Below are 22,804 nucleotides of genomic sequence, written 5' to 3'. Positions count from 1 at the left end.
AAAGGTGGCTGCATCTATGGTTCTGGCAAGCCAGAGATCTTATTTGCTACTTCTGTAATCCTTATCCACTTCTCAAATCAACTCTGCTGTAGAGAATCAGAGTTCCAATTAGCTATAGACTTGCTTTAGAAAAATTCCAACCACAGGTGATAATTTTTCCTGGGTGAGTAGAAAAGAATGTTGATGTCATTTACTACCAATTGCATTTGTCCCTTTTTATGAGGAAGATAATGCAGACATTGGATTAAATTTCAAGGCTGTCTTAGAAAGACACATTACACAAAGAACTGGGAAATATTCTTTTTCAGTGATTATGTTACAGACACTAATGTTTAATATGACCCATAAATCAGTAAAGTACATGAGCAAGAGTCTGACATACTTTAAAAAAGAACCCAGGAATTTACTTATGTATTTGATATATAGTTGGTACTCAACAAATGTTTGTTAAATGGTGAGTGAATTTGAAAGGTTGAAAGGCAATTTCTCAGTCTCAAATGCTAATTTGAAGAGGTCCTAAAAAAAAATCAGTGTGTTTTGGTTATAAAATATGTTTTTGATTTGAATTTTCTTAAATGGTTAAAATTTGAGTATAGTAAAATAGGGCAAACATGATGGGGAAGAGGTGGCATTTATTTTTTAAAAATTTTAAATGTTTATTTCTGAGGGAGGGAGAGAGAGAGAGAGTGTGAGCGAGCATGACCGGTGGAGGGGGGCGGGTGCAGAGAGAGAGGGAGACACACAGTCTGAACCAGACCACAGAATCTCACAAACCGTGAGATCATGACCTGATCCGAAGTCAGGTGCTTAACCAACTGAGCCATCCAGGCGCCTCAAGAAGTGGCATGTTCTAATCAGTGTTTGGGGTTATAATTTATAAAATCATTTTGAAAAGTTTACAAAGGTTACAGCGAGCTTTGGAGCATATTTAACCCATTTCATTAAAACTGTAATCTCAATGAACAACTCCAAGGTTGTTTTTCCTATGGGGTGTACATCTAGTTATTTCTGTGGTGATATCAACTATGATAAACTGGTGGCTATGAGGCACAGTTTTAATAAGATTTTAAAGACAGTGGAAGTCATATTAATATTCTAATATAACCATTTGTTTGCTAATACTTTTAAAAGACATTATTTTGGTCAAGTGAATATTTGGTTATTTTAGATAAAATAATTATAAATTGAGGAAACACTTGGGAATAGGAGGAGTTAGAAAAATTTTGTTTTCTTAGCTCCTCCTATTTAAGATCGGAAAGAAGAGGAAATTTGTGTTTAAGTGTCTTCTGTTTTAGTAATGGTGGGCAGTCATTTGGACTGACCTGCTGAGTCCAACTTGAAAAGCTGGATCAAACCCAGCAAACAAACAGACAAAAACTGCATGAGGATCCCAGAAAGTGAATAAATAGCAAAGAATTCCAAAGCCAGGATCTAGAGATAGGGCAAGACTCAGAGGGTGGTCTTAGAACTGAGTCTGCTTTTCTTGCATTTCTTGGAGATAGAAGGCTGAGAGGTCAAGTGGTCATGCAATAGTTTTGATGTGCTCTGAGCTAATGCAGCAGGAATAAGAGAGTTCTAGTGCCTCCTTGCCCCACTTTGATTTGGGATTCCAAAGGATTGCATTCTAGGGGCAGAGAAAAGTGAATGGGAAGTTGATCCAGGGTGCTAGTGTTCCTAGGCACCCAGTGAAGAAAATATAAGTCCCTCCTGGAGAAACAACATCATTATCCAATGCCTCAAATTACTTCTACAAGGAATTTTTCAAAAACAATATTTAGGGCATAATAAACAATAGACAGACAGGAGACATGAATGAAAGCCAACAGAAACAACACTGTGGAAATAGACTCACAAGGGTGCCAGATGTTAGAATTTTCAGATACAGAATTCAAAATAAACATACCTACTTTGGTGAAGGTGGTAAAGGACAAGATGGAGAAATTTGGCAGATGTGGATACTATAAGAAAAAAGACCAAATAGAAATTCTGGAGCAGAAAATTTAATGATGAAAATTGGAAGATCTCAGTAGTTGAGTGTGACAGCAGATTGACACAGCTGATGAGAGAATTAGTGAGCTGCCTGATGGATTAAAGACAATCTCCAGAGTGAAATTTGTAGAAATGAAAAGAATGGAAAATGAGAATAGAGGACAGAAGATATGGAAGATGAAGTGAAAAGCTCTAACTTATGTGTGATTATAGTTCCATAAAGAGAGAAGAAAGAGAATGGAGTAGAAGCAAATCTGAGTAAACTAGATGTAACAATTTTCCATAGCTGATGAAATCCATCAACCCATAAAGAATTGCTTATAAATCTGAAACAAGGTAATATAAAGAAAGGCACATTCTAGTAATATTACTGAAACAAAGGTAAAAAAAAAAGAAAAGAAAAGAAAGAAAGCAAACAAGCCAGATTTAAAAAAGATAGACTGCCTTCAAAGAAGCAATTGAACTGACAACTGATAGAAAATGATGGAAACCAGAAGACAATAGAATCATATTTTAAAGTGCTGAAAAAAGACCATTGCCAATCTAGAAATCTAAGCCTGTTGAAAAGATAATCCAAGAATAAAGATAAAGAAATTTTAGGCAAGAACTAAATTTAGAGAATTTGTCAGCAGATTCACACAAAAATAAATTCTAAAAGGTTTTCTTTAGACAGAAGAAAATTCAGATGAAAGTTTGGGAAGAATGAAGACCTTCCCTCCCAAAAGAAAGTATATTGGTAATTCTAAAGCAATTATTAATTGCACAAGACAGTTATAAAACGTCTTGTGGGGTTTTAAGTAAATAAATAAATAAAACCACGTAAAATACATGACAAAATGGCACATACCTTGTTAAGGGGAGATACATGGTATTTTGTCCATCAAAGGGTAAAAGCAGTAATTAGTATCAGATTTTTGTTAAGTCAAAGGATGCAGCTTGCTATGTAGAGTCACTGCTAAAGACTATATAACTTTTGAACTAATGGGCAAAAAGTTGGAATAATAAAAAATATTTAGAAAAATCAAATCTGAAAGATAGGAAAGAAGAAAAAAAGAACCACAGAATGAGTAGGACAAGTCGAGTACTTAGTAAGATAGTAGACTTAATCTAAAAGAATTAGTCATTACATCAAATATAAATGGACTAAAATTATCAATTGTATAAAAATTTCAGGAGATCTAAGACATAAGGATACAGAAAAGTTAAAAGGATGATAAAGTTTTGATGTACCAGAAAGCTATAACAATTCTTGTTTTGTATGTAATAACATAGTATCAAATATATCAAATATATAAAGCACTGATAGAAACTAAAAGTAGTAGAGAAACTGACTCTCTTAGTTATTGATGTTAACATGCCATTAACATAGAATAAACAGAAAAATTATAAAGGTGTGGGAATTTTGAGTAACAGTTAATAAACCTGACCTAATTGACATATAGAATACTTCACTGAATATCTATAGAATTCTTTTCAAACCCACATGCAACATTCTTTTTTAAATTGACTATAGACCATTAAGCAAATTTCAGTAAATTTGGTCACAACATAAACTTGAAAGGGGTAACTAGATAATTAACTAGAGAAAGATTACTAGAAATTTCCCATATATTTGAAAATTAAGAATTATACTTCTAAATAATCTGTGGGCCAAAGAAAAAATCATAATAAAGATCAGAAAATATTCTGAATTGAATGAAGATGTGATATAATGTATGAAATGCAGCTAACATAATACATAGAAGGAAACATATCCTTAACATGTTTATATTAAAAAAGAAGAAAATCTGAGCCCATAATCTAAACTTTTACCTCAAGAAGCTGGAAAAAGGAGCAAATTATATCCAGAGATGAAGGGGAAAAAAAGAGGTAGTGAAGAGTAGAAATCTATGAAATAGGAAACAAAGGTACAATAGAGAAAGTCAATGAAGGCAAAAATTAATACAATTAATAAAATCTCTAGCAATAAAGACTAAGGAAACAATAGGTAAGGTACAGATAACTAGTGCTAGGAATGGAAAGGGGGACATTATCATAGATCATCTCAATAGATGCAAAATAAGCATTTGATGAAATTCAGCATTCATTCATGATAAAATCTGTGGGTAAACTAGGGATAGATGGGAACATCCTCATTCTGAAAAGGGTAATTACTAAAATCCTGCTGCAAACATTATACTTTCCTGTTGATTTTGGGGAAAAAGGTAAGAAAAAAGTAAAAGGTATAAGGACTGAAAAATAAGAAAACTGCCTTTATTTGAAGATAAGTAAAATTAGAAAATTTAAAAGAGTCTACAATTATTCTACTTCATAAATCACTTAAATTTTGTTATTTTTGGGAACAAATGCAAAAAGCTTGGTGCAAGTCCTTTTATGGACTGAATGTTTGTGTCCTCTCCCTCCTCCCCCGCCATTCATATTGAAATCCTAGCATCTATCCCTCCCTTCTCCCACTCCCTGTGATTGTATTTGGAGATAGGACCTCTAAGGAAATAATTAAAGTTAAATGAAGTCATATGGGTGGGGCCCTGATCCAATAGGATTAGTGTCCTTACAAGAAGAGACACCAGAGAGCTCTCTTGCTGCTTGCTGTCCCTGCTCTTTCTCAGAGTAGAGGCTATGTGAGGACAGTGTTTGTCTGCAAGCCAGAAGAGAGTCTTACCAAGAACCGAGTTGACTACACCTTGATCTTGGACTTCTAACCTCCAGAACTGTGAAAACATAAATTTCTGTTAAGCCAGCCAGTCTGTGGTATTTCTTTATGGCAGCCCCAGCTGCATAGTACAGCTTCTCTTCAGGAAACTATAAAAAAATCACTGAGAGCCATTAGGGTAGACTTAAAAAAATGGAGAAGTATAGCAGTTCATGGATTGGAAGAGAATAATTCTCTTCAAAGTGATCTACAAAAGTGCTTCTCAAACTTTACTGTGCACACAAATTATCAAGGGACATTGTTCAATGAGGTTTCTGATTGAGGAGGTCTGGCATGTGGCTGAGATTCAGCATTTCTAACAAGGTGGCAGGTGATGCTGATGCTGAACCACACTGACCATCAAAGAAATCCCATTCAGTGTCCAAGTGGTCTCCCCACTTCCTTCTCCATACTATCAGCTAGTGAAATAACTTCTGCAATTCTCAGCATATGGTCTGCTTTATTTCCTCTATTACCCCCCTCTTTCTCCTGCGATGGATTCTCTTGAAGTAAAATTAGACATGGTATCCTATCATCTGTAAATACCTAGTGTAAGTCTTTTTAAGGCATAACCATCTTACAGTTATCATAGGTAAAAAAAAAAATGGATGCTGCTTCTCAAAATCATCAAATATATAGAGAGTTTTCAAATATCTCTTCTTGGTTTCTTAGAATTTATCAAGAAATTGATGTACAGTTTCTCTTTTCCTCCATGATGTGGTTTAATATGTTCCTCTGTAAAATAGTAATAGATCTAGACGGGGCTTGATGAGATTGGGCTTTGACTTTATTTTTCATAAGAACACTTAATAGATGGTGGTGTATGTATTTCCTATGGCACCCTGGAGAAGACACATGATACCTGTTTCTATTTTCATGATATTAAGATTGATCACTTGTTCACCTACTGGTTTTAGCAGCCATTGTTGGTAACTTCCCACATACATGATTTCATTAGGGGTTACAAATGGTGATATTCTAATTTTATTATTTCTTATTTATTAGGTGGAACTCCTTTCCTAAAGAGGAATTTTCTTATCAACTATTGTTACCCTGATGTATAGTTTGTACAGGAAAGGCAGAAGAAATGCTTGATTCCTTTCCTTAGTTTTTCAGCCTTTAGAATAATGAATTGATTCTCTAGAATTTTCTTTCTTTATGTTTATTTTTATTATTTTTAAATATAATTTTATTGTCAAATTGGCTAACATGCAGTGTGTAAAGTGTGCCCTTGGTTTTTGGGGTATATTCCCATGGTTCATCACTTACATACAACACCCAGTGCTCATCCCAACAAGTGCCCTCCTCAATGCCCATCACACATTCACCCCCCGCCCCCTGTCAACCCTCAGATTGTTCTCTGTATTTAAGAGTCTCTTATGGTTTGCTCCCCTCCCTCTCTGTTTGTAACTATTTTTTACCCCTTCCCTTCCCCCATGGTCTTCTATTAAGTTCCTCAAGATCCATGTATGAGTGAAAACATATGATATCTGTCTTTCTCTGACTTATTTCACTCAGCATAATACCTTCCCATTCCATCCATGTTGCTGCAAGTGGCATGATTTCATTCTTTCTCATTGCCAAGTAGTATTCCATTATATATACAAACCACGTCTTCTTTATCCATTCATCAGTTGATGGACATTTAGGCTCTTTGCATAATTTGGCTAACATTGAAAGAGCTGCTATAAACATTGGGGTACATGTGTCCCTATGAATCAGCACTCCTGTATCCTTCAGATAAATTCCTAGTAGTGCAATTGCTGGGTTGCAGGGTAGTTCTATTTTAAAATTTTTGAGGAACCTCCACACTTTCCAGGGCGACTGTACCAGTTTGCATTCCCACCAACAGTACAAGAGGGTTCTTGTTTTTCCACATCCTCACCAGCATCTGTAGTTGCTTGAGTTGTTAGTTTTAGCCACTCTGACTGGTGTGAGGGGGTATCTCAGTGTGGTTTTGATTTGTATTTCCCTGATGAGGAGTGACGTTGAGCATCTTTTCATTTGTCTATTGGCCATCTGGATGTCTTCTTTGGAAAAGTGTCTATTCATGTCTTCTGCCCATTTCTTCACTGGATTATTTGTTTTTGGGTGTTGAGTTTAGTAAGTTCTTTATAGATTTTGGATCTATAAAGATTTTGGATACTAACCCTTTATCCGATATGTCACTTGCAAATATCTTTTCCCATTCTGTTGGTTGTTGATTGTTTCCTTTGCAGTGCAGAAGATTTTTATCTCAATGAGGTTCCAATAGTTCATTTTTGCTTTTAATTCCCTTGCCTTTGGAGATGTGTTGAGCAAGAAATTACTGCGGCTGAGGTCAAAGAGGTTGTTGGCTTGCTTTGTCCCCTAGGGTTTTGATGGTTTCCTGTCTCACATTTAGGTCTTTCATCATTTGGAGTTTATTTTTGTGTATGGTGTAAGAAAGTGGTATAGTTTCATTCTGCATGTTGGTGTCCAGTTCTTCCAGCACCATTTGCTAAAAAGACTGTCTTTTTTCCATTGGATACTCTTACCTGTTTTGGCAAAGATTAGTTGGCCATACATAGTGGGTCTGATTCTGGGTTCTCTATTTTATTCCACTGTTCTATGTGTCTGTTTTTTGTGCCAATACCATACTGTCTTCATGATTACGGCTTTGTAGTAGAGGCTAAAGTCTGGGATTGTGATGCCTCCCACTTTGGTTTTCTTCTTCAATATTACTTTGGCTATTCGGGTCTTTTGAGGTTCCATACAAATTTTAGAACTGTTTGTTCTGGCTTTGAGAAGAATTCTGGTGCTGTTTTGATTGGTATTGCATTGAATGTGTAGATTGCTTTGGGTAGTACTGACATTTTAACAATATTTATACTTCTAATCCATGAGCATGGAATGTTTTTTCATTTCTTTGTGTGTTCTTCAACTTCCTTCATAAGTTTTCTGTGGTTTTCAACATACAGATATTTTATATTGTTGGTTAGGTTAATTCCTAGGTATTTTATGGTTCTTGGTGCAATTGTAAATGGGATCAATTTCTTGATTTCTTTTTCTGTTGCTTCATTATTGGTGTATAGAAATGCAACTGATTTCTGTACATTGATTTTGTACCTTGAAACTTTGCTGAATTCATATATCAGTTCTAGCAGCCTTTTGGTGGAGTCTTTCGGGTTTTCCATGTAGAGTATCATGTCGTCTGTGAAAAGTGAACGTTTGACTTCTTTGACAATTTGGATGACTTTTATTTCATTTTATTGTCTGATTGCTGATGCTAGGACTTCCAATACTATGTTAAACAACAGTGGTGAGAGTAGATGTCCCTGTCATGTTCCTGATCTTAGGGGGAAAGTTCTGTTTTTCCCCATTGAGGATGATATTACCTGTGGCCTTTTCATATGGCTTTTATGATGTTTAGGTATGTTCTTTCTATCCTGGCTTTCTTGAGGGTTTTTATTAAGAAAGGATGCTGTATTTTGTCAAATGCTTTTTCTCCATCTATTGACAGGATCATATGGTTCTTATCCTTTATTTTATTAATGTGATGTATCACATTGATTGATTTGCAAATATTGAACCAGAAATGAATCCTGCAGCCCAGAAATGAATCCCACTTGATCATGGTGAATAATTCTTTTTATATGCTGTTGAATTTGATTTGCTAGTATCTTGTTGAGAATTTTTGCATCAATTTTCATCAGGGATATTGGTCTGCAGTTCTCCTTTTTTGTGAGGTCTCTGGTTTGGGAATCAAGGTAATGCTGGCTTCATAGAATGAGTCTGGAAGTTTCCTTCTGTTTCTATTTTTTGAAACAGCTTGAGAAGGATAGGTATTAACTCTGTTTTAAATGTCTGATAGAATTCCCCTGGGAAGCCATCTGGCCCAGAACTCTTATTTGTTGGGAAATTTTTGATAACTGATTCAATTTCTTCACTAGTTATGGGTCTGTTCAAATTTTCTATTTCTTCCTGTTTGAGTTTTGGTAGTGTGTGGGTGTCTAGGAATTTGTCCAATTTTTCCAGGTTGTCCCATTTGTTGGCACATAATTTTTCATAGTATTCTCTGGTAATTGTATTTCTAGGGATTGGTTGTGATAAATCCATTTTCATTCATGATTTTATCTATTTGAGTCTTTTCCTTTTGAGAAGTCTGGCTAGGGATTTACAATTTTGTTTATTTTTTCAAAAAACCAGCTCTTAGTTTCATTGATCTGTTCTCCTGTTTGTTTGTTTTTTTTTGGATTCTATATTGTTTATTTTTGCTCTGAACTTTATTATTTCTCTTCTTCTGCTGGACCTGGGGTTTCTTTGTTGTTCTGTTTCTAGTTCCTTTAGGTGTGCTGTTAGATTTTGTATTTGGGATTTTTCTTGTTTCTTGAGATAGGCCTGGATTGCAATGTATTTTCCTTTCATGACTGCCTTCGCTGCATCCCAAAGGGTTTGGACTGTTGTGTTTTCATTTTAATTTGTTTCCATATATTTTTAAATTTCTTCTTTAATTGTCTGGTTGACCCATTCATTCTTTAGTAGGATGTTCTTTAACCTCCATGCATTTGCAGGTTTTCCAAATTTTTCCTGTGGTTGATTTCAGGTTTCATAGTGTTGTGATCTGAATATGTGCGTGGTTTGATATTAATTCTTTTTTATTTATTGAGGGCTGTTTTGCGACCCAGTATGTGATCTATCTTGGAGAATGTTCTGTGTGCACTCGAGAAGAATGTGTATTCTGCTGCTTTAGGTTGAAAAGTTCTGAATATATCAGTCAAGTCCTTCTGGTCCAGTGCATCATTCAGGGTCATTGTTTCTTTATTGATTTTCTGCTGGATGATCTGTCCATTGCGGTAAGTGGAGTATTAAAGCCCCCTGAGATTACCACATTCTTACCAATAAGATAGCTTATGTTTGTGATTAATTGTTTTATATGTTTTGGTGCTTTAAAATTTGGTGTGTAAACATTTGTAATTGTTAGCTCTTCTTGATGGATAGACCCCATAATTATGATATAATCTCTTGTTGCAGCCTTTAGTTTAAAATCTGGTTTGTCTGATATTTGAATGGCTATTCCAGCTTTCTTTTGACTTCCAGTAGCATGATAGTTGGTTCTCCTTCCCCCCACTTCCAATCTGAAGGTGTACTCAGGTCTAAAATGGGTTTCTTGTAGACAGCAAATAGATAGGTCTTGTTTTTTTATCCACTCTGATACCCTGTGTCTTTTGACTAGAGCATTTAGTCTATTTACGTTCAGTGTTATTGTTGAAAGATACAGGTTTAGAGTCATTGTGTTATCTGTAGATTTCATGCTTGTGATGTCTCTGGTCCTTTGTGGTCCTTGCAACATTTCACTCACAGAGTCCACCTTAGGATCTCTTGTAGGGCTGGTTTATTGGTGATTAATTCCTTCAGTTTTTGTTTGTTTGGGAAAACCTTTATTTCTCCTCCTATTCTGAATGACAGGCTTACTGGATAAAAGATTCTTGGCTGCATATTTTTCCTATTCAGCACATTGAAAATATCCTGCCACTCCTTTCTGGCCTGCCAAGCTTCAGTAGATAGGTCTGCTACTACCTTTATGTGTCTACCCTTATAGGTTAAGGCCTGTTGGTCCCAAGCTGCTTTCAGAATTCTCTCTTTATCTTTGTATTTTGCCAGTTTCACTATGATATGTCATGCAGGAGATTGATCGATTCAAGTTACATCTCAATGGAGTTCTTCGTGCCTCCTGGATTTCAATATCTGTTTCCTTCCCAAGATTGGGGAAGTTCTCAGCTATGATTTGTTCAAGTACACCTTCTGCCCCTTTCTCTCTCTCTTCTTCTGGAACTCCTGTGATACGGATATTATTCCGTTTCATTGAATCACTTAGTTCTCTAATTCTCTTCTCATGGTCCAGAATTTTTTTGTCTTTCCTTTTCTCAGCTTCATCTTTTTCTATAATTTTATCTTCTATTTCACCTGTTCTTCCCTCTGTCTCTTCAGTCCTCACTGTCACGGCCTCTAATTTATTTTGCCCCTCATTTACAGCATTTTTAAATTCATCATGACTATTTTTTAGTTCCTTGATCTCTGCAGCAATAGATCCTCTGCTGTCTTCTATGCTTTTTTCAAGCCCAGTGATTAATCTTATGATTTTTATTCTAAATTTTTGTCCAGTTATATTATTTATATCTGTTTTGATCAATTCTTTAGCTGTCATTTCTTCTAGAATTTCTTTTGAGGAGAATTCTTCGTTTTGTCATTTGGCTAGTTTTCTGTCCCTATGTGTTTTAAAAGCTTGTTATGTGCCCTGCACCTGTGAGCACTACTATACTAAAGAGGGGTCATACACTGTCCAGGGCCTGGCCCTTCAGGAGGTGTTTTTTGGAGTGTGCTACTTGCTGTTTGTTGTTGTGACTTTGGTTACTTTATCTCCCTACTCGTAGTGGTGTTTTGGACCCTCCACCAGGTGGGCTTTGATTTGTTTGTTGAAGTAGGCCTGGAAAGGAAAACAAACAAAAAATAAAAACAAACACACAAAAAAAGCCCCCAAAACAAAAAAAACCAGAAACGCCAGATACAAGTAGCCAACAGGGTGGAGGCGGTGCTGATGGAAGAGGCCTTATCCCATACAAAGAGAGAAATGACAGGGGCAGGGGTAAAAGAAAAGAGAATAAAAATGACCAAAGAAACTATACGACTTAATCCAGAGAGAGAGTAAGGAAAATAAAGAAGGAGGCGGGGGAAAAGGAAAAGAAAATAAAATTGACCAGACAGAAACTATATGGCTTAATTCAGAGAGAGAAAGGAAAATAAAGAAGGAGGTGTACATCATGTATAAAGAGAATAGATTAAATATTTCTGCTTAAACAAACCAACAACCAGAGTAACCAGACTAGAGGAGGGAGGAGATAAGGAGAAAAGGAAGATTATGTATGTATATACATATGTTATATATATATGTGTGTGTTATATATGTATATATGTGTGTTATATATGTATATAAGTATACATACATATGCGTGTGTATATTCTTCCATATATACATATGTTCTTTCTATATATATTATATATATAATTCTATATTCTATGTTATATATATAGAATATGTATAATAAGAATTATCCAAGAATTAAACCAGGCAGTGCAACAGCCCTGGTCTGGAGGAGGGGCTGTCTGGTTTGTCAGCATCAATACTGCTCCAGTAGATATGCAGTTACCAGGTGCAGAGGGGCGTGGTTCGGTGTAGGCGGTTCTGCCTCCTGTGTGGGCCTGCTGTCCATTCCCTGAAGCCCCACCTTGTTGGTGATGGGGAGATAGATGGCGACCCCCCAGTCTCTTCTCCATGGATCAGGTGCCCCAAACCACTCTGTTCAAGCCATCCTCACCGTGGTAGGGGCACAAATGAGGTGGTTTGTCCTGCTCCACTGACTCCCGTGCCTCCCTAGTACTTGGCTGGGATTTAAACCCCGATGTCTTAAAGAGTCCCACTCCGTGCACCCTGATTCCGGGGAAGAGCCACCCCGTGCCACTGCACATTGCCTCCCGTGGTTTGTCCCACTCTGCGAATCCTTTGTCTCCCTGGAGCTAGCTGGGACTTAAACCCCGATGTCTTTAAGGTTCCCACTCTTTGCCACCCAATATATGTTCTCTGGCTGGTGGGCACAGGCAGGGTCTTTGTCCTTTGAAGGGCCATATACTTTCTTCCCACAGCACTCCAGGGAGGGGATTACTTTCTCTCACTGCAGACTGCGCCTCTGAACTAGTTACTGAGACTGGGACCGGCTCCCCTCCTCCCCAGGTGTGTGAACAGGGCAGCTGGCCCCAGTGCAGAGAAAGCCCCACAGTTAGAGATTGGGTATTTCTTCGTCCCAGTCTGTGGTTTTTCTCTTGTCCAGGTACAGTCCTACGCTTCCCCATCCTCTCTTTCTCTTCCCTTTGTCTTCCTGCAGAAGGGGATCCCTCCCCTCCGTTCCTCTGCTGCCCATTTTATCTCTCCCAGTTCGCAATCACGCACCTATGGCCCATCACATTGTCCCGGTAGGTCCCTGGGGGTGTCTCTGTCACTTTGCCACCTGGACTCTTGGAGTTCAAAGTCCTTTGGCCTCAATACTGCTGTGTTTGAGAGACAAGGGAACTTTGGATCCCCTACTTCTCCGCCATGTTAGCCCCCTTCTTTTAATGTTTATTTTTGAGAGAGCTCAAGTCGGGGAGGGGCAGAGAGAGGGAGACAGAGGATCTGAAGTGGGCTCTGTGATGACAGGCTGACAGTGACCCCAATGTGGGACTTAAACATTGAAGCCAGACGCTCAACTGACTGAGCCACCCAAGTGTCCTGATTCTCTAGAATTTTCAAGAGGCAACTAATTTTTTTAAAAATATCATTATTGGAGCACCTGGGTGGCTCAGTCGGTTAAGCTTCCAACTCTTGATTTTGGCTCAGGTCATGATCTCACGGATCTTGGGTTTGAGCCCCACATTGGTCTTTGTGCTGACAGCATGGAGCCTGCTTGGGATTGTCTCTCTCTTCCTCTGTCTCTGTTCCTTCCCTGCTTGCATGCTCTCTGTCTCTCTCAAAATAAATAAATTAAAAAAAAAGATATCATTATCAACTCTGGAGTTTTCAGTTTTACTGGGTTTCAGTTTTTTGTAGGTATTATTCTTCTTGATGTTGCAGTTGTTCCATCTTTGGCCAGTGGGAGCCTTTGCAGGTGGTCTGCTACATACTTTTGACATGACCCCAATAAGTCTGCAGCTTCAGCCCAGTTCATTGTTTAGCATTTATATTCTTTTCTGGTCCACAGAGATTTTTTTCTGGCTTTTGAGCCTGAGTTTATACTTTTGTTTTTCTGTCTTTACACTTTATCATTGCTTTCTTTATGGAGTAGGGTGGTGAATGAAAATATCACTTCCCTGCACCACCTTGAGTACAGTGTCCAAAAGAAGTTTTGAAATGATCACCCATTTGTAAGATGCCTTCAACAAATAAACAGAAATTTCAGTGCAGCAATGACATAGGAGAAAAATGTCATGATCATGAGACACCTAAGGAGATGACCGGTCCAGAAAGGGTCAGGCTGAAGACTTGAGGTCTTGACCACAGTGGTAGGAGGAGGAAGCAGATATCAGAACTGTGCATTTGCTCTGTACATTGTGCTCTGGGTTAGCCACAGAAAAATGTTTGTCCTTCACAGTCTAGAATGTGAGTTTTAGCCACTCTCAAGAAGTTATATCTTGCCTTCTTTAAGTTTTAGCTTAAAGGACTTTTTAAGGGAATGTTTATCCATAGACTCTTGGATGAGGTGACCGACATACCTGGTGTTGGGAATAAACAAAAGCAGAACTGTCCTGAGACTTATTTTTGTTGGAATGTGCTTTTTACTCTGCAGTGACATAGCTGTATTTTAAGTTCTTGAGTTGATACTATAGAAATAATCTATTCATGTTCTACTTTTTAAGAACCTCCTTATTTTTCATTAATTATTGAATAGTATTTCAAAAAGATGGGTGTTTCTAGTTAAAATGATATATATTTTATGCTGAATGAAAATGTCTCAAATATGTCCATTAATTTAAAAAGACAAAAGTGTGTGTGTGCGTTTGTGTATTGTTTTGGGCTTTACTAATATCATCCTTATCTGGCATCACAAAAATCTCCACACTTTATCCTTCCCACAGATTCATGATTGATCTTTTAAATTGGAGCTAAGTAGCAAATAAATGAATATATACATCAATAACAATTATTTTCTGAGGTACTTTTCAAATCTGAAGATTTTGTTTAAACTGTTTTTATTAAGTTTAGAATAACTGATAACTTTCTTTTGATAGGAGAAATGCTACAATTAATCCCAGACTAATATTGTATTTTTCTGAATAGTATTATAATTTAAATTAGCTCATTTGTATTAGTTAATACAGTTGAAACAAGTTCAGTTTCTTTTATGAGTATTAGTGGAGGTTTAGACTCTTGGGCATTAAAAAATAATGCAAAAAAAGGTGACAAAATATTTGATGGTTGATAAGGCTTAGAGTTCCTAGTTATGTTGTATATGAATTGATAAAACACCAAACTTTGGAAAGTGAGATCTTGTCAAATGGAATGGGAGCTTTAATTCTCCAACGTTGACTGAAATCAGTTAATTTTCCTGTAACATTCTTGTCTCTGCTTGAGTTACTTTGTTAATAGATTTTTTTTTAATTGAAACTTGGGGCAATACTTTTTACAAGTTTGAATTTTCAAATTTTATAGACAGGTAATCCAAGCCCGGGCATGAAGCTTAGGAAACCATGACCTCTGCCTTGGCTTCCTCATCCTGTCCAGTCCAGGAGCTTTATGCAATCAGAGCTTTGTGGCATGGCAGCTTTGAGATGGCAGATCTACAGTGACGGTGCTACCAACACTGCAAGTTAGATCACCTCTATCTCATGTTGGGTAAAGTATGGTTTTGAAATGCCTTGTTCTTAGTTTTCAATTGGAGAGCTTAACTAGTATCAAAAGCTATGTTTACTCCTATGTTTTAATTATGCTTTTTGCATTTCCATCTGGTATTGTAGGTTTCAAGTGTTTTCTTCTTGCTACTGGTGTAATAAATGCTCATTGTAAATGCCCAAACATGAGAGAAATACGAGGTATAAAACGAGCACACCCAGCAATCCCACTGTAGAAGATGCATCCTTAACCACTTAGGCCTACCAGTTTCATGCACCAACCAGCCTGACTTTCAACTGTCAGCACCTGAGAGTCTTTGAGTGAGGATTTTGCTTGAGAGCAAATTGTGTTTGGGCTAGCTACAAGTGCTGAGGAATCAGTTGCCCTTGGGAGCCCTCAACAGTGACTGACAAGATGTGTTAGTAAATGGCGCCACTTCCGTGGCTCTCAGTTGGGGTAACTAAAGACAGTGTTCTAGGTCTTCCCAGCATTCTCCGGTAGGATTAAGCTTCTGTTGTCCACACTGGTAACTTGCTTGAGGACAACACCCTCTAATGACTTCCCCCCCTTCCTATCTTACTTCTCTACTCCCCTACTGAGTTTTCCTGGGATTACCTCCTAAATGAACCTCTTGTACTTTTTTTCTTCTGGGAGGACCTAACTTAACATACCCATCTTCCAAGGATGATGCCATAATTTCAAATTCTCATTCTTTTCATGTGAATGTGAAGAATCACTGCTGTTCTAAGGGCTTTCTCTAGGTTGGAAATTTAGCCAGAGATTCTGTTCATAGGAACTGTTCATAGGAACTGAGTCTTTGGGAGCAGGGTTGTCCATTCCCTCTGGGGAGTCACTTATCAGGGTTTCTCCAGTTTGGCAATATTGACATTTGGAGCTGGGCAATACTTTGTTGTGGGGCTGTTTTCAGCTTTGTAGGATGTTTAGTAGCATCCTTGGTTTCTATCCACTAGATGTCAGGAGTATCCCTCACCACAATTGGAACAACCAAAAATGTCTTTGAACATTGCCAAATGTCCCTGGGGGCCAGAGTTGCCCCCAGTTGAGAACAACTGAGTTAGATCAAGTACATAGGGGTGGAATATGGCAAGTTTGTTTGGGGTACTTGAAGGCTTTCTGAGCACCCAACAGGAAGGAAAACGCAGATTGAAGATGACCTGAAAGAAATCTTCAAAGTTACCCTTTTGTTTTGGAGTTACCTCTGCCCCATAAAATAAGAATAAAAGAAATATATTAGAAGAATTCTTTTATGGTAATGAGGGTTCACTGGTGGTGGTGCTTAGTTTGACAGAAGCTAATGTCTTTAGAGAGGGTGATGGCTAGCTAGTGTCCTGATGGAACGTGGGACGATGCCACTGAGTTTCTTCAAAAAAGAGGGACTCCATGAAGACCTGAGTCCTGGGTTGAAAAATCCAAGTTTTAAACTGAGTAAAAAGCCTTTTATGCTGTATAGTTATGCCTTTGTGTTCAAGTCTGTGGTTTCAAACCTCCCTGGGAAAGGAAGGGAACAAACCACTGTCAAGCATAGCTGTGGCAACAGCCTAGTCTCTCATAAAGAACAAGTAAAGATTAAGTGCTTGGGGTGTCTAAGAAATAGCTGAGCATGGCTTGATATACTTCAGAGAAATGTATTGACTAGGAGAGGCCCAATAAACCTGTACCCCAGGGCAAGCCTGGGTGGACAGGCAAAGATCTGGAAATACAGTGAGCAGCAGGAATTCCCTGGGGATTGCCTCCAGTGTTGTGCAGGTGGATAAAAAGCATTTGATGTTTTCACCTGCTGTGCTTCCAGTTTGGTGCAGTGAGAAATTCAAAACCAGAGACAGGAAGCCAAGAATTTTTTGCCCAAACAAGAGTCAGTCAGATTATTTCCTAGAGCAACATAAGGGTGGGAATTGAACAAGTGTTTGACATACTTTGTTTTCACACCAGGTGTCAGAGATAAGATAAGGCTGTCCAAAGTCAGAGAAAATGCTGGGGAAAAAGGGATAGATTATCATCTAGTTGATAGTTTAGAATTCCAACCCCTCCTGCCATTCAAATTCTAGTTTTCAAAAGCTTGACAATTCCTCTTATACACCCTGGGAACATATTCTAAACTTGTCTGAGCTTACTTTTTTCTTGCTTAAAATATAACGGCAGATCACTTTTACTTTTCAAAGTGATGCCATCTTTTCTGGTGTTGAAAATCGCAGTGGCTGACTTTATCCTCAATTTGTAATCTTGGGGGAAGCGTAGGAGTTACTGGAATGTCAGCCTTTTATTAAAATTATTGGACTGTCATGGGAAATAAACTACTGGAGCTTCTGTTTCACAGTCTACATCAGTGATTCTCAAAAGTGTAGTTCCAAAACCAGCAGCGTCACCATCGTCTAGAAACTAGTTAGAAATGCAGATTCTCAGGCCCATCCCATACCTGCTGAGTCAAACTCTGGAGGTGGGACTCAGCAATCTGTGTTTTAACACGTTCTCCAGGGGATTCTGGTTTATACTCAAGTTTGAGAACCACTGGTCCACGTTATGGGAGAAAAGACAAAGTGAGGATGTCTCACCGTCTAGTCACAGGCTCCTGCCTAGATTCTTTTTTAATTTAATTTAATTTAATTTAATTTAATTTAATTTTTATTTCATTTCATTTCATTTTTTATTATTTTATTTTATTTTAAATTGTATTTTTAAATTTACATCCAAATTAGTTAGCATATAGTGCAACAATGATATTAGGAGTAGATTCCTTAATGCCTCTTACCCATTTAGCCCATCCTCCCTCCCACACCCCCTCCAGTAACCCTCTGTTTGTTCTCCATATTTAAGAGTCTCTTATGTTTTGTTCCCCTCCCTGTTTTTGTATTATTTTTGTTTCCCTTCCCTTATGTGCATCTGTTCTGTGTCTTAAAGTCCTCATATGAGTGAAGTCATATGATATTTGTCTTTCTCTGACTAATTTCGCTTAGCATAACACCCTCTAGTTCCATCCACATCTTGCAAATGGCAAGATTTCATTCTTTTTGATTGCTAAGTAATACTCCATTATATATATATGTACCACATCTTCTTTATCCATTCATCCATCGATGGACATTTGGGCTCTTTCCATACTTCGGCTATTGTTGATAGTGCTGCTATAAACATTGGGGTGCATGTGTCCCTTCGGAACAGCATACCTGTATCCCTTGGATAAATACCTAGTAGTGTAATTGCTGGGTCGTAGGGTAGTTCTATTTTTCATTTTTTGAGGAACCTCCATACTGTTTTCCAGAGTGGCTGTACCAGCTTGCATTCCCAGCAACAATGCAAAAGAGATCCTCCTTCTCCGCATCCCTGCCAACATCTGTTGTTGCCTGAGTTGTTAACGTTAGCCATTCTGACAGGTATAAGGTGGTATCTCATTGTGGTTTTGATTTTATTTCCCTGATGATGAGTGATGTTGAGCATTCTTTCATGTGTCAGTTGGCCATCTGGATATCTTCTTTGGAGAAGTGTCTGTTCATGTCTTTTGCCCATTTCTTCACTGGATTATTTGTTTTTTGGGTGTTGAGTTTGATAAGTTCTTTATAGATTTTGGATACTAACCCTTTATCTGATACGTTGTTTGCAAATATCTTCTCCCATTCTGTCAGTTGCCTTTTAGTTGCCTAGATTCTTACACTCCGGGACGGTCCTTGTCTTTACCTGGTTGCCAAGGAGGCGCTGATACCAGGCCATGTGGAAGACTGCCTCTCCCAGTAATTCTGACCTCTGTGTAGCACCTGTGACATGGACATGGGGAATGTGGGTCCCTGGGACCAGAGAGCAAGGCCTGGCTACCTTCCAGTAAAAGGCAACAGATTCATTTGTTGAAATGCCATCGCAACTGCCTGTCAAACACAACTCTGGGTGAACAGTGGTGCTGGCTTGTGGAAATATTTCCTCTGCTAACTCCCTAAAACAAATAAGAATAAGAAAAATGGTCATCTTTAATGAGTTCCAGTGATGTGCCGGGCACTGTGCTAAATTAGCCCTATGTGTGTAAACTTCACCGAATCATCACAGCTCTCTGTGGTAGGCATTTGCTGTACACTGAATGTTTGTGTCTCCTCCAAATTTGTATGTTGAGTCTATAACCAGACTCAAGGGGTTTGCTGCTTGGGGTGCATCAAATTGAACACAACCCAAGGAAATGGTGAAACCAAAGAACTTTTCGTTACTTGTTACAAGTAAAGAGATGGGAAGATAGCTCATAAAGTGCTGTGTCCCTGTGAGGTTAGTACAGGCAGCTTTTGTGCAGTGTATTAGAGGTGGGGGCAGGGAGCTTGCTTAGGCACTTTGGTTTAATCATGCATGCCTAGTGTGTCAGCTTGGTGGTGCATATGTCATATGTTCCAAACATGGTGGAAAGCTCTGCCCATAGGAGGAGATCTTAGCATTATAATGAGCTAAAAGTAACTTCGGACAACTGAGGGGAGCTTCTGCATAGGTCTTCAGCTCCAATTCAGCTCAAACTGACTCATGTAAAGAGCTGTCAGGTGAGACACACCTAGCAAGGGGTTATTAGGTGAAACACTTACTTGGGTGACTCTTGGCTAGAAGTGTTGCTTCCGCAAAACAAGACACATTCTTTCCCTACTTTTGTCCCTTCCCCTCCTTGCTCCTGCTGATCGCTTTCAGTCCTCTTATTTGAGTAACTTCCTGTTGCATCCTAGCATGACCCACCCCCACGTGATGGTTTTGGATATGGGCCTTTAGGAGGAGGTGATGAGGTTTAAAGGAGAGAGGCCATGAGGTTGGAGCCCCCATAGTGAGATTAGTGTCCTTATAAGATAGGGAAAGACCTGTGTTCACATGCTGTCTCTCCTCCATTTGAGAACACCGTGAAGAAGTGGCCATTTACAAGTCAGGAAGAAGTCCTTCCCCAGAACCTGACCATTCTGGTACCCTGATCCTGAACTCCCCGCTTCCAGAATTGTGAGAAACTACACTTCTGTTTAAGCCACCTTGTCTATGGCATTTGGTTCTGGCAGCCAGAGCTGATAAGGTACTATTATTATCCCATTTTATAAATGAGAAAATGGGTTCAAAAAGGCCAAGTAGTCTGTCCTGGTTAACCCAAAAAAGTGTAGATTAGGCTATTACCTCACAGTAGATTAGTGTTATGGCCTGTGTGATTCTGTCCTCTCAACCTGAAAATCCTAGATTTCCTGGTCAACTGAGGGTGTAAATTCCTGCTTTTGCTGGAACCTTAGTGATGTCTCCTCCTTGTCTCATCAAACATGCTGGACTTTGGACCTTCTTCCTCCATGATCCAGGGCTCAGTTTCCCTGGACACCACATTCTGACTCCACAAAGCTACATTACCTTGCTCAAGTTCAAATGCACTTCAGATCTCTTGAACAGGTCTCAGTTCCCTTCTTTCTTGTCCCAGCCCCACAAACACACTGTATCCTCATGAGTTGAGGTGCCACACTGCACACTCTCTGCTCTAAGAAGGCACTTTTCTCTATCTTTAAAGACTATGCAGACTTGTTCTACTTTTATCCAGTGTAAGCAGACAATTCACTTTGTCTATCCCTTAAGAGGTGGACTGTCATTTCTCTGCATGTGTGTAGTTAGTGTTTGCCTTGCTTCTCTAGTGATCTTGTCCCTTTTAAGAGCAAGGACAACTCTGGAACGCCTGAGTTTTGCCAGTCAGTGAGGCGAAAACAGAATTGTGAAGAGAAGGGCCCACTTGGATAGCTTTGTGACTGAGGAAAGGCAGATGTGTGTGTGTCTGTGTTGATGGGGGTGGGGATGCTCTCTAGTGGCAGAGAGGGAACACTGCTATTCTAGATGTATCTGTTTGTGTTGACATTCCATGTTGCACAACCTCACAGCTTGATATGTTGATCCAATAAAATCATCAAGGGAGTGAACTAAAAATACCCAGAAGATCAGTGGACAGGAGAGCCAACTGTGTGAAAGGCACCAGAAAACTCTTCTTGTCACACAAAGCATTGCTAGAAGGAAAAAAACAAACAAACAGTCAAAGAAAAAAGGTCCAGCAGGCAATAAGGTGATGGCAGGTGCTCTGAGTTTGCCTTGGGTCTCTAATGATAGGCTTTTATCCTATTAGAGCTGACTGACACAGAACTTATTAACAAATTAAGAAGTGTTCATTCCTTGAAATATTTTGGACATTATACCAACTTTTTGGGTTGTTGAAAGGACTCTATTATGTCAGGTTGGCTTGGAACCCAGGAAATGAGTTGGCACTCTTCAAAGTTAATAAAACATCATTTGTCATAAGATTTGCAGGTGTGACTCAGTTCCTGCATTAAAATATACAGTAAAAGCCGAGGGCTGAGGAGCCAGCCTTTTGCCAAGCCTATTGAGTCTTGTATAACTGGCATGCTCTGAGCAGTCAGGGATCTTCTGTATGCTATCTAGGTTTGACGGGTTTTGCTTGTGTGAAGATCAGTACCCTCACCCCCATGTAGTCCCATCTCGCCAGGGGGCCGAGTGCAAGAGAACCCCTTGCTGTTTACTGGTTGCTGGTCGGAGGTTGTCCTGCTGATGCACTTTGGCATTGTGTGACTTTTGTCTTTGTGAAGATGAGATTTTATTGATTTTGTTTGTCCATTTGGATAGGCTCATGGCAGTGGCAGTGGCCCCACAGTGGCCAAAAACTGAGTCTTTTTCTAGATGAAGTAGATTCCAGAGGTGACTGGAAATGCCAGTGTGGAGTGCCAATTGTGTTCAGTCAGAATCTCGCCTTCCCAAGCCTTTTATTGCTTATGGGATCCATCCCCACAGGGAACCAGAACAGGCTGATGACCCCAGGATGAAGCGCTCCCACCCCAACATATCTCCTCTTTCTCTGTGTCTGAAATTCCTTTTGAAGATGATAAAGTGATCATACTTCAGGTAGAACAGCATTTTTCAATCTTTTTGGTTGTGGGGTCCCTTTACACTTAAAAATTAGTGAGAACTCGAAAGAGCTTTTAAGTCGGTCGTATCTATTGATATTTATCATAAAATACAGGGATCAGCAAACTATGGTGCATGGGCCACATCTAGCCCATGACTTTTTGTTTTTAACGTTTATTTATTTTTGAGACAGAGAGAGACAGAGCATGAACGGGGGAGGGTCAGAGAGAGGGAGACACACAATCCAAAGCAGGCTCCAGGCTCCGAGTTGTCAGCACAGAGCCTGATGTGGGGTTTGAACTCACGGACTGCGAGATCATGACCTGAGCCGAAGTCGGATGCTTAACCGGCTGAGCCACCCAGGTGCCCGTAGCCCATGACTTTTTTTTTTTTTTGTAAATAAAATGCTATTGGAACAAAGCCAAGCCCATTTATTTATATGTTGTCTATGTGGCTTCAATGCTATAACAGTAGAGTTGATTAGTTGCAGCAGAGACTGTATGAACCATGGAGCCCAACATGTTTATTTGTACCTTTACAGAAAAGTTTGCATATCCCTGATACAAAATGTAAATTGAGAAATGTTTAAAATATTTATTAATTCATTAAAAAATATCAATAGTAAAACCATTACAAGAAAACATTACTTTTTTATTGAAAAAAAAAGTCTATACTTTCCAAAACAAACAAAACAAAACAAAAAAATGCTTGCTAGTGACACTCAGAATGGCATTGTTTTATACTTTTGCAAGTTTCTTTGATGTCTAGCTTAATAGGAGCAGCTGGATTCTCATCTGCCTCTGCATTTAATCTGTTGTGGTATGTTACTTTAGTTGAAGTGGGTA

General features: G+C 38.8%; 1 protein-coding gene across 5 annotated transcripts in view; it reads left to right on the top strand.

The window, feature by feature from the left end:
* LOC111556217 (E3 ubiquitin-protein ligase RNF113A-like) overlaps positions 1-22,804 on the top strand; it is a 509,945-nt gene that overhangs the window by 5,561 nt on the left and 481,580 nt on the right. For all 5 annotated transcript variants that reach the window (XM_045054297.1, XM_045054300.1, XM_045054296.1 and 2 more), the window contains exon 2: positions 14,880-15,062. The gene's annotated coding sequence lies outside the window, so the exon portion shown is untranslated. The remainder of the gene's footprint in view (positions 1-14,879; positions 15,063-22,804) is intronic.

This window comes from Felis catus, chromosome A3 (genome assembly GCF_018350175.1).
Source record: "Felis catus isolate Fca126 chromosome A3, F.catus_Fca126_mat1.0, whole genome shotgun sequence".
NCBI classification, from domain to species: Eukaryota; Metazoa; Chordata; class Mammalia; order Carnivora; family Felidae; genus Felis; species Felis catus.
Note: the sequence above shows the minus strand (reverse complement) of the source record. Positions and strands in the feature narration are given on the sequence as shown.